This window comes from Molothrus aeneus, chromosome 15, assembly GCF_037042795.1.
Source record: "Molothrus aeneus isolate 106 chromosome 15, BPBGC_Maene_1.0, whole genome shotgun sequence".
NCBI classification, from domain to species: Eukaryota; Metazoa; Chordata; class Aves; order Passeriformes; family Icteridae; genus Molothrus; species Molothrus aeneus.
In genome coordinates this window covers 16,436,311-16,447,522 of record NC_089660.1, presented here as the reverse complement: position 1 = coordinate 16,447,522, position 11,212 = coordinate 16,436,311, and the positions used below count along the sequence as shown (strand labels likewise).

Genomic DNA, 11,212 nt, shown 5'->3' with positions numbered 1-11,212 from the left:
GGAAGTGTCTCTGTTTTCACCTATAACCATGAAAGAATCATCTTCAGATCATCAGAAGAGTGAAACAGAATGTTAACACCTGCAGAATTGAAGAGCTCACAATATTTTTCTGGGTTATATAATTCAGAGTGGATGATTGATGATGTTGTTTATAGGCACTGAATACACAGCTTGCAATTCCCATGCCCCATCTGTCATACATACAAAATTAAGCTTTGAAGTGACAAAATTATGATGATGTGAAAATACTGAGTAAAAACCTGCCAGGGTTCTCTATGTAGTTGGAATACAGATCTTCTAGAGAATTACTTGCGGAAGAAAAACCTCATATTGCTTCATCCCTAAAGTAGAAACTGGAAAGGGAATGGAGGAAAACATTCCCTTGAGTCTTTCAGCAGACATTCACACACAGCTCACAGCACTCAGATTTCCAACCCTTCACACCATCCATGGTGTCCTTTCACCCATACACCTTACAAACATGGGACAGTGGAGGCCCAGTTCCCCAGACCATTGCTCTTCCCAGCACCAATTGCACACAGCTCTCTGTACATCTGTGCTGTGCAAGCTACATTTGCTGCTCACTGCAGTTCTGGGAAGAGACTTCATAGGTCTCAAAGGAAAAGCCAAGCAGTCTTCCAGGAGACACTGACGCAGTGAATATCTGCTCACAGGGAATTATGCCCATCTTGTATCTCCCGCTGCACCTTGAATCTCTCCCTTCCCATCCAGGCTATTCTCTTGCCATACTAAATATTTTATAGCTAAGGCTCATCCAGCTCCATTTGACAGAGCTCTACCTTAAAAAACAAGAAAACAACCAAAGCAGTTATGCCATTTCCTCCTGCATTTCCTCCTGAACATGCAGCCACCCAAAAACTTTTCAAAGAATCACAACTTCAAGAGGATCTTTCATCTTCACAACAGGTAGACAGACATCATCAAGGACTCTTGTCGCCTGGCCCAATCCTCTCTGGGAGACAAAGAACAATGCATGGATGATACAAACACTTTTCCTTCTGATCTTCACTATGTATCATGGACAGCGATAAAGGCTGAGAACAATGTGTACAGAGGTTCCACACAAAGCCATCAGCATTTTGTTCAAGACACATTCAACCGATTCAAGCATATGTGCTCTTGGGAAGACACATGAGCCTGCTAAAAGGTTGTATTTCCCAATAATGGGATCCATCCCTTCAGGAGAGCCAATACTAACAGGAACACAGATTCTACACAGCACAGCTGATGCAGAGGAACAACACCTGGAACCTGATCGATACCCAAACCTCCGACCTAAGCATCAGCCTGCCAGCAGCAGCCTTCTCCCTCCTTCCTTCTTCACGAACTGGAGCCCTGAAGACCCAACCCATGTTCACACAACGGTAGCAATGGGCACCAGCCTTTAGAATTTCACCAAAGGAAACTTGACCATGCTTTTAGACAAAGTCTCCTATGAAACACAGAGAACACGGCGGGGAAAGGGCAGGGCTGCATCACAAGAAAGGGTCGTGGAGAAAATCTGAAAAGAGAAACTCACCGAGGAAGGGGCGGGGTCCGAGGGGAGGGCGCCGGCCGGGTCCCCGTCCCCGAGCAGCGGCGCGGGCTCGTCGGGCGGCGGCCGGGCCGGGAGGGTGTCGCAGCAGCTGGCGGCCGAGAAGCGCAGGTGGCTCTTGCGCGAGTCGGCCGTGAGCGACACGTCGTGCGAGTAGGACTGCAGGAAGGCGCGCACGCCGTCGATGCCCACGAAGTGCGAGACGGGCACGCCGCGCAAGGCGCCGCTGTCCGGCGGCAGCAGCTGCTGGCGGTGGCAGCGGCGCAGGCGCAGCGCCAGCAGCAGCAGCAGGAAGGCCACGAAGAGGCACGAGACGGCGGCCACGGCCAGCACGAGCCAGCGCGTCAGGCTGGCGGCCGGCTCGCCCGGCGCCGCCGCCTCGTGGGCCGCGCTGCCCAGCTCGGCCAGCAGCTCGGCCACGCTCTCGGCCAGCACCACGCTCAGCGTGGCCGTGGCCGACAGCGCCGGCCGCCCGTGGTCCCGCACCAGCACCAGCAGGCTGTGGCGCGCCGCGTCGCGGGCCAGCGGCGAGCGCGCCGTGCGCACCTCGCCGCTGTGCAGCCCCACGCGGAACAGCCCCGGCTCCGTGGCCTTGGCCAGCTCGTAGGACAGCCACGCGTTCTGCCCCGCGTCCGCGTCCACCGCCACCACCTTGGCCACCAGCGCGCCGGCCTCGGCCCAGCGCGGCGCCAGCTCCACGCCCGACCACGCCGCAGCAGCGCCCGAGCCCGCCGCTGCGGCCGGCGCCGGGTACAGCACCTGCGGCGCGTTGTCGTTCTCGTCCACGATCAGCAGCCGCACCGACACGTTGCTGCTCAGCGCCGGCGCGCCGCCGTCCTCCGCCCGCACGCACAGCTGCAGCTCGCGCAGCTGCTCGTAGTCCAAGGAGCGCAGCGCGTACAGCGCGCCCGTCTCCGCCTGCACCGACACGTACGACGACAGCGGCGCGCCCCGCACCCGCCCCTCCGCCAGCCGGTAGCGCACGCGCGCGTTCTGCCCCCAGTCCGCGTCCGTGGCGCGCACCGTCAGCACCAGCGCGCCCGCCGCGTTGTTCTCCGCCAGCCGCGCGCTGTAGCGCTCCTCCAAGAACACCGGCGCGTTGTCGTTCACGTCCAGCACCCGCAGCGCCAGCACCGCGCTGCTCTGCAGCGCCGGCGACCCGCCGTCGGCCGCCCGCACCGTCACGTTGTACTCCGACACCTGCTCCCGGTCCAGCTCTCTCGCTGTCACCACGCTGTAGTAGCTGCCGTGAGAGCTCTGCAGCCGGAATGGGACATCCCCGTCAAGCGAGCAGCGCACCTCGCCATTAGCCCCCGAGTCCCGGTCCTGCACGTGCAACAGGGCTACCACTGTCCCGGATGGGGCGTCTTCCGAAATCTCAGTCAATGCAGATGATATTGTCAGTTCAGGGGCATTGTCGTTGACGTCTGTCACGAAGATTGTGACTTTGGCTGCATCGAATAGTGCTCCCCCGTCCCGTGCCTGCACCTCCATTTCAAAATTAGAGATTTCCTCGAAATCCAAGTTCTCCTTAAGGATTATTTCTCCTGTGTTTGATTCCAGGTGAAAAAGTTTGGATACCCTTTCTGAAATTCTATGAAAACTGTATTTAACGTATCCGTACAGCCCCTCGTCAGCGTCGGTGGCCGTGACGGTGACGAGGACGGAGCCCACGGGCACGTCCTCGGGCACACGCACCGTGTACTCCGCCTGGCTGAACACGGGCGCGTTGTCGTTCACATCCACCACGGTCACGCGGATCCGAGCCGTGCCCGTCCGTGCCGGATCGCCGCCGTCGCTCGCCCTCAGCACCAGCTCGTGAAACGCCGCCTCCTCCCGGTCCAGCGCCTTGGCCAGCACCAGCTCGGGACGCTGATCGCCGCCGGGGCCCGCCTGCACGGCCAGCGAGAAGTGCTCGTCACCGCTCAGCTCGTAGCTCTGCAGGGAATTCCGGCCCGAGTCCGGGTCATGAGCGTCTGGCAGGGGAAACCGCGACCCCGGGGCTGTCGTCTCGCTCATGCTCTGTTCCAGTTCAATTTCCTTGAACGTGGGGGAGTTGTCGTTAATGTCCGTGATTTCCACTTCGATTTCATAAAACTTCATTTCCCCCTCCACTATCAGCTCACAGCGCAGCACGCATTGCTGCACACGCTCGCACAGCTGCTCTCTGTCGATCCTCTCCGCTGTCACTAAATGTCCCGTCTTCCCGTGCAGAGCGAAATACTGCGTCCGACCTCTTTCTATAATACGGGCACCGCGGTCTCTTAGAGCCGAGAGAGGAAGCCCCAGGTCCTTGGCCACGTCGCCCACGAACGAGCCCTTGGGCATCTCCTCGGGCACCGAGTAGCGCAGCTGCCCCCACGCCGCCTCCCACGCCGCCAGCAGCGCGGCCCAGAGCAGAGCTCGCTGCCGCCGGCCCCAGCGCCTCCCCGCCGCGCACATCTCGCCCGCGGAACCGCCGGCACCGCAGCACCGCCGATCCAATCCCGCTGCCACTCAATGCTCGCAGCTCCTGCACCGTGCGCAGCTGCCGCTGCCTCCGCCTGGCTCCACAATGGACCAGCACCGCGGGGACGATCGGGGACCGCACGTTCGGACACGGAGCGAACAACCCAGTGAGCCGATCCGCAGCGGGCGGGGCTGCCGGTAGCGCTCCGAGCTTCCTCTCGCTCCTCTCGGTCAACAGCGGCGCCCGCAGCCTCCTCCCGGCACTGCAGGCACCGAGCGCTGCCCAGCGCTGCGCTTCTGCCTTCCCACGGACAGCTCGGGAGGACCCGATATTTGCCACCGAGACAATTTTCTCGTGCAGCCGTGACCTCCTGCACCGCCTTTGCTCCAGCCCAGCTCGGCTTTGATTCTTCAGGGGATCACGGTCGGGATGAATGTAGACCCATTCCGTGGGGGTGGTGCTTTTACCGCAGAAGGTACTAATAACTTACTAAAGGCAATATATGTAAATGAAAGCATGTTTTTCACATTTCAAGCTCTAGATTACCATCAGTCTCACTCTGTTCGTTCAAAAACCTCTTCAGCAACGGGATCTGAGATTGAAAACATTAGATACACACCCACACCCACCCATAACCTGAGCTATCAGGCTCATGAACACAAGCGGGATGAGAACAATTGCATGCTTCTTGAATTCAGCTAACTTTTATATGATTATTACAGATAGAAATAAAGATGCAGCCAACAGTCTCAAAGGGAAACTTGAAGGGACCAAGAGTCGAATGTTTGAATTTCGCTATTCTCAGTTAAATTTAATATTTCCTTACTTTTAACACATTTACACCTTCACGAAGTAATTCTACAGCCACAAGGAAAAGAATTTATCAGGAATCAACTTGCAAAGCATTGAAGTGTATTAAGAAAGTATCACAGGAATACTCTCTTAATCAGGTTGGTACAACAACTCAATGAAAAGAATTGTAGAATAGTAGGAAAAAAGTACAGTTTCCCACTCGAAACTCTGATTAGCCATGAAAAATGTACAAATGAGTTTGGTTAACATGCCCGAACTGTCCTTTGGCTAATCTCTTTGATACTGTCATATATTCCTATCTCAGATGTCTATCCATGTGAATAGTCAGAATTTTAAAATCTCGCTGTTGTCCAGAAAATCAACATCTCCATAAATCTCAAACCCTTAGGGTAAAGACGAAAGGAAAAAGAAAAACATCTGAAGCAAACCTTTCTGCACTTTCAATTCCGTATGAAATAAATATCACGAAGAGTAAAACAGGGATCTGTCAGCTAGGATGCAAAAACGAAGCCAAGCCCACTCCTGCATAACCCCCTAAAAGGAGCGACATTCTTTTCTTTCACTCAGAGTGCAGAACAAAACATTCCAGAAACGTTTCCTTTGAGTCCAACAGGCAACCCCCCTAAAAACTATTAATAAACAAATTTGTCTAAAGCTATAAACCAGTTTCAAATGCACTTTCTGAATAAAAAAAAGGAAAGAAAAAAGCTACAACATCACTTGTAAGTGATTTTATTTCCCTGTCCAACTACATCACACAGAATCAGCAATGGAAACGCATTTTAGCTTAGAGAGCACGAGTTTTGAAGACAAAACCTCTTCCATTGAACTTGACTCTGTTCCCAAGGAAGAGCCAGGTGCTACAGCTAGCGTCCTGCTCTCCATGGAAGGGACAAAGCCCTTTCCTTAATTCAGTTTGTTAAGTAATTTCCTTAATTAATGGAGATAGGTGTGTGCCTCCCAAAAAAATAACCCCGGAAAACAGGTGACCACTACTCCAAGTTAAAAAGAGAATTATACTCAAAGCATCTCATCCGAAACAGAAGCCGATACCAAGAAAAGATCAGGATTTTCTGCAGCTACATGGAGACACAAACGGGGACTTGTCATGGACACCATGCCGAGAAAAAGAGGGGGGAAAGGACCATGATAAAAAAGACTCAATAACAGAACGAGCGCCCGGCATTACAGACCTGCGGTGCGTCGGGATTGGCGGGCTGCTCTGCCTCGACGAGGTCACTGCTCGGGCTCGGCTTCCCGCAGGAATCGCCGCCCAGAAGCTCCTCCGCCGACAGGATGGGCACCGGCGGCGGCGGCGGCCAAGCGGCCTCGGGCAGGGCGCGGGCGGGCGGCGGCACGCACAGGTTGTAGGAGTAGGGCAAGGTGCCCTCGCAGAAGTCGGCCGGGAAGGCGGCGCCGGCCAGCGAGAAGCGCTGCGCGCCCAGGCAGCGCAGCACGGCGGGCGGCCCGGCCCGGCGCAGCCGCGCCAGCACGGCCAGCGCCACGCTCAGCACCAAGAGCGCCGAGAGCAGCGCCAGCGCCAGCACCAGGTAGAACTGCAGCTCGGCCGCCGCCGCCTCGGCGCCCGCCGGCCGCTCGCTCAGCTCCGGCAGCGCCTCCTGCAAGCTCTCGGCCAGCACCACGTGCAGCGTGGCCGTGGCCGACAGCGCCGGCTGCCCGTGGTCCTTCACCACGGCCACCAGCCGCTGCTTGGCCGCGTCCCGCTCGCCCACGGCGCGCGCCGTGCGCACCTCGCCGCTGTGCAGCCCCACGCGGAACAGCGCCGGCTCCGACGCCTGCACCAGCTCGTAGGACAGCCACGCGTTGCGCCCCGCGTCCGCGTCCACCGCCACCACCTTGGCCACCAGGTAGCCGGCCTCGGCCGAGCGCGGAACCACCTCGAAAGGCGCCGCCGCCGCCGCCCCTCCCGGACCCTCTCCCGCCGCCGTCGCCGCGGGCCAGAGCACCCTGGGCGCGTTGTCGTTGCGGTCCAGCACGAAGACGCGCACCGTGGCCGTGGAGCTGCGCGCCGGCGAGCCGCCGTCCTGCGCCCGCACGGCCACCGTGAACTCGCGGCACTGCTCGTAGTCCAAGGAGCGCTGCGCGTACAGCGCGCCGCTCCGCGCCTCCACCGACACCAGCGGCGCCGCGCCCGCCGCGCCCGCGCTGCCGCCCGCCAGCCAGTAGCTCACGCGCCCGTTGGCGCCCGCGTCCGCGTCCCGCGCCTGCACGCGCAGCACCAGCGCGCCCGCCGCGTTGTTCTCCGCCACGTACGCGCTGTACGCCGCCTCCTCGAACACCGGCGCGTTGTCGTTCACGTCCGACACCTCCAGCACCAGCTCCCTGCTGCTCCACAGCGCCGGCCTGCCCCGGTCCCGGGCCACCACCGTCACGCGCTGCTCCGACGCCTGCTCGCGGTCCAGCGCGCCCGATGTCACCACCTTGTACGAGCCGCCCGACGACGCCACGATCGACAGCGGCGCCTCTCCCGACAGCGAGCACGACACCTGACCGTTCTCGCCGGAGTCCGGGTCGTTCACGTTCACCAGGGCTACAACGGTACCGGCCGGTGCGTCTTCAGGCACTGGGCTCGACAGTGACAGAATCGTGATCTCGGGAACGTTATCATTCTCGTCCGTGATGTCGATCTGCACTTCGCAGTGATCAGTGAGCCCCCCGCCGTCCGTCGCCTCCAAACCAAAAACGTATTTATTTTCTTCCTCGAAATCGAGTGGACCCGCCGTCCTGATCTCTCCACTCTCGCTGTCGATAGCGAACAATGAGGACACGACATCTGGGACGTTGCCAAAGGAGTAGGAGACTCGCCCGTTTGAGCCCACGTCTGCATCCGTGGCCCGTACCCGCAGCACCACCGAACCCGCAGGTAAATTCTCCGCCACTCGTGCCTCGTAGACACTTTTGCTGAACACGGGTGGGTTGTCATTTAAATCCGTCACGTTGATGCGAACTTGAACAGTCCCGGACCTCACAGGGTCCCCACTGTCCACTGCTGTCAGTACTAGATCAATGGAACTCTGCTTCTCTCGATCCAATGGTCTCTCCAGCACCAATTCTGGCTGCTTTTTTCCACCCGGCTTTTCCTTCATTGACAGTGAGAACGATGGGTTGCTGGTTAGTTGGTAAATCAGCAACGAGTTCCTACCCACGTCCGCATCCCGGGCCATCTCCAGCGGAAATCGAGCACCGGAAACCGTCCATTCACCGATCTCGAGGTCCAGAACAGCCTTGCTAAAGACTGGAGAATTGTCATTCACATCCTCGATAGCCACTTCGACATGGAAAATGTTCAGCGGGTTGTGCACCAGCACCTCGAAGCTGACGGAGCAGGTCGCAGAGGCGCCGCACATCTCCTCCCGGTCCAGCCTCTCGTTCACGTACAGGTTCCCGTTCTCTTCATTCACCGTGAAATATTTCAGCTGCTTCTTGCCCGCAGACGCCACCTGCAGCTTGCGCGCCGGCAGCTCGTCCGCGCTGAGCCCCAGGTCCCGCGCCAGCGGCCCCACGAGCGAGCCTCTGCCCAGCTCCTCGGGGATGGCGTAGCGGAGCCGCTCGCCCGCCGCCCGGCACCACACGCACAGCAGCAGCAGCAGCAGCGCGGCCAGCAGCGCTCGCCCGCCGCCCGGCCCGCGCCTCTGCCGCCTCTGCCTCACCGCCATTCTCTGCCCACTGCGCTCGCCGCGCTCCTGCCGACTGCCGCTGCCCTGCCTCCCTTCCAGCCGCTCTCGCCGCCCAAAACAGACACCGCTCAAACACACCCAGCTCGCCGCGCCGCCTCTCGCCGCCTCTCGCTGCTGCTGCTGCTGGCGGTGCCGCTGCCGCTGTGGCCGGCGCCGGCCGAGCGAGCAGCCTGCGGGGGCAGGACGCTGCGGCGGCGGCGGCTCCAGCGCCGCTCGGCGCCGGCCAACAGCGACACCCGGAGGCGCCGCCGCGACACTGCAGCCGCCGCATGCCCGCGCTCAACGGGGCCCGGCTTTGGCCGGGGCTCAGCGCCTGCACCGGCCCCGGGGGCTCTCCCCGACTGCAAACACCCACAGCAGCAGCTCTGGCTTAATTCCACTCCAAGGCCTTTCTATCTGACATGTGCTGCCGGGTGCTTTCAGGCCATTCTTTTCAGTCACATTCTACAGTCAGAAAGAAATATTCATTGCAGGGCAGTAAAGAATGGCATTCAGCTTCTCTTACTAAAATCACGTTTCATTTATACCAGCAATAACCTATAATATAGGGAGACTTCCAGAGCTTTTTCAAACTTGTCTTGAATTGTTCTTTTACTATCTGGGATCAATTAGTTGGAGATATAGATCCGCCTAAAGTAAAATAAGCATCCCCTATGACAAGGTAGCAGAATAACATTTACTCTTTTCTTTCTGATTCATTAAACTTGCTTCATCTGCATCTCAATATCTGAGTGTCTGACAATAGAAAGTGTAAAGCAACTCTGAGCCCTTCATAGGCAAGCAATCAATATTTTCAGTTTCCAATTTATACTTTTCTCTAAAGGCCATGTGATCCACAGCTCGAACACCAGCAGGAACACTTCCTGATAGACTTGGATGTTGGAGGCACCTCCAAAATTTCTCCGGGCAATATCTTCCTTTTTGACACAACTCACATTGAAAAGCTTTCTCCTAATCAAAAACTCCTTTCTTTTAGTGGAAAACAACAACATGGTGTACTATGAACCCTAGACCTCATAAGAAGCGCTTGCCCCATTTTTCCTAACAACAGTTTATAAAAAAATTCAAAAGTCTACACAGACCTATCATTTCTCTATATTTGAAGACACAAGCTACTTCAGTCCTTCATCATAAGAGAAATGTTCCAACCCTCAGGCTACTTCCATGATCCTTCTGGGAAATCTGGCATGTCCAGTGGGATATTGGCCCACGATCCCCATGCAGTCCATGTTCTCACAAAAACAGTTTAGAGGGGAGGAGGGACCACCCTTGAACCTGCCAGGCAGAGAGCTTGTCATGCAGTGCAGGACACAATTCCAGCAGCAGGTGCCCATGGGCAGCTCATGGCCCACCTCATCACCCACCAATACCCCAAAGCACTTCTCTGCAAAGCTCTTCCCTATCCCCCACTCTCTGTTTCAACTGGGGATTGCCCCACCCCAGCTGCAGGACCTTGCACTTTGATCCATTCCATGATGGCTGCACGGGACCACTTCTCCAGCCCATCCCTAGAGATCCACACCAGGCCACTGTGGGGTTTTGCTTGTGGCCATCTCCTCACTGCTCAAATCTCTCATGAGATGATAATGCACTGCAGCCACACCCAGAAGGGAGCTACAATTGTCTGCTCACCACCATTATGATAAGGAGCTGAAGGATTGTACAGCACACAAATGATAAACAATCGTATTAAAAGATCAGCAGTCATCCAAAGCAGAATAGTTCATCAAACCATTGGCTTAGGGGGAATCTCCTCCACACCTTTATGACATGCTCTGTTCCAGAGAGGCAAAGTCTACTAAAGTCATATTTACATTTATTTCTCCCAACAGGAACAGAACACAAAGTCACTCTCATATCTCCTGCCTTCCTCTCCCACTGCAACAAGAGAAGGGGACATTAACACTCCATATATTGCTCAAAACAGATGGATTGTTGATAATAGAAAGTATAGCTACACACGGAGTAAATCAAGGGAAAACAAAATAACACAAAAAAACTCTACAAAAAACAACAACAACAAAACAAAGACCTGCAGAAAACCCCAAAACATGAATCAGATAAGGCTAGGAAGCACTAGTGAATAACAAGTAGTCATTGATGCTCACTGTGAAGTCTTCCAGGCCTTGTTTGCAGGCTTTAAAATTCACACCTGAGAGCACCTGGAAGTTACTGAGGTCTCAAGGGGCAAGTGTGGCTCTCAAGACTCCCACAGGACAAGAGGATAGGGGGGTTCATTTGAACAATGAGGCCTCTCCTCAGCAACTCTTTCTACTGCATGGCCTGCTCACCTGGCACAGGTAGGAAACCACCACTTTAAACAACTTCTCATTGGCCTCTTTCTCAAGGTAAATCTTCTACAAATCACAACAGATTCTCTTATTGCTTCTGCTTCCTATTCCCCACACACACTCTTTAGTTCTAAGTGGCTGAAAAAAGGACATCCTGAAAAACATCAGTCACTGTTTCATATTTCAAAGTAATGACCAGAATTGAGGAAATGAGCTGCAACCTTCCTGGAAACAAAGGCGTGAATGAAAGTGTAATTACACTTCTGAACAAACTCTATATCACAATGTGGCCTAGAGATAGAGATGATGGAGGTTTCACACAGGATTAATTACCTCTTCCAGCCAAGAATTATAGTTCTACATGAACTGTTACTGTGCAAAATGTTATTGTTAGAAGACTGTAATT

At 55.9% G+C, this 11,212-nt stretch overlaps 1 pseudogene; it reads right to left on the bottom strand.

The window, feature by feature from the left end:
* Positions 1 to 5,977: 5,977 nt before the first annotated feature.
* Positions 5,978 to 9,744, bottom strand: LOC136563225 (protocadherin gamma-B5 pseudogene; annotated as a pseudogene).
* Positions 9,745 to 11,212: the final 1,468 nt, after the last annotated feature.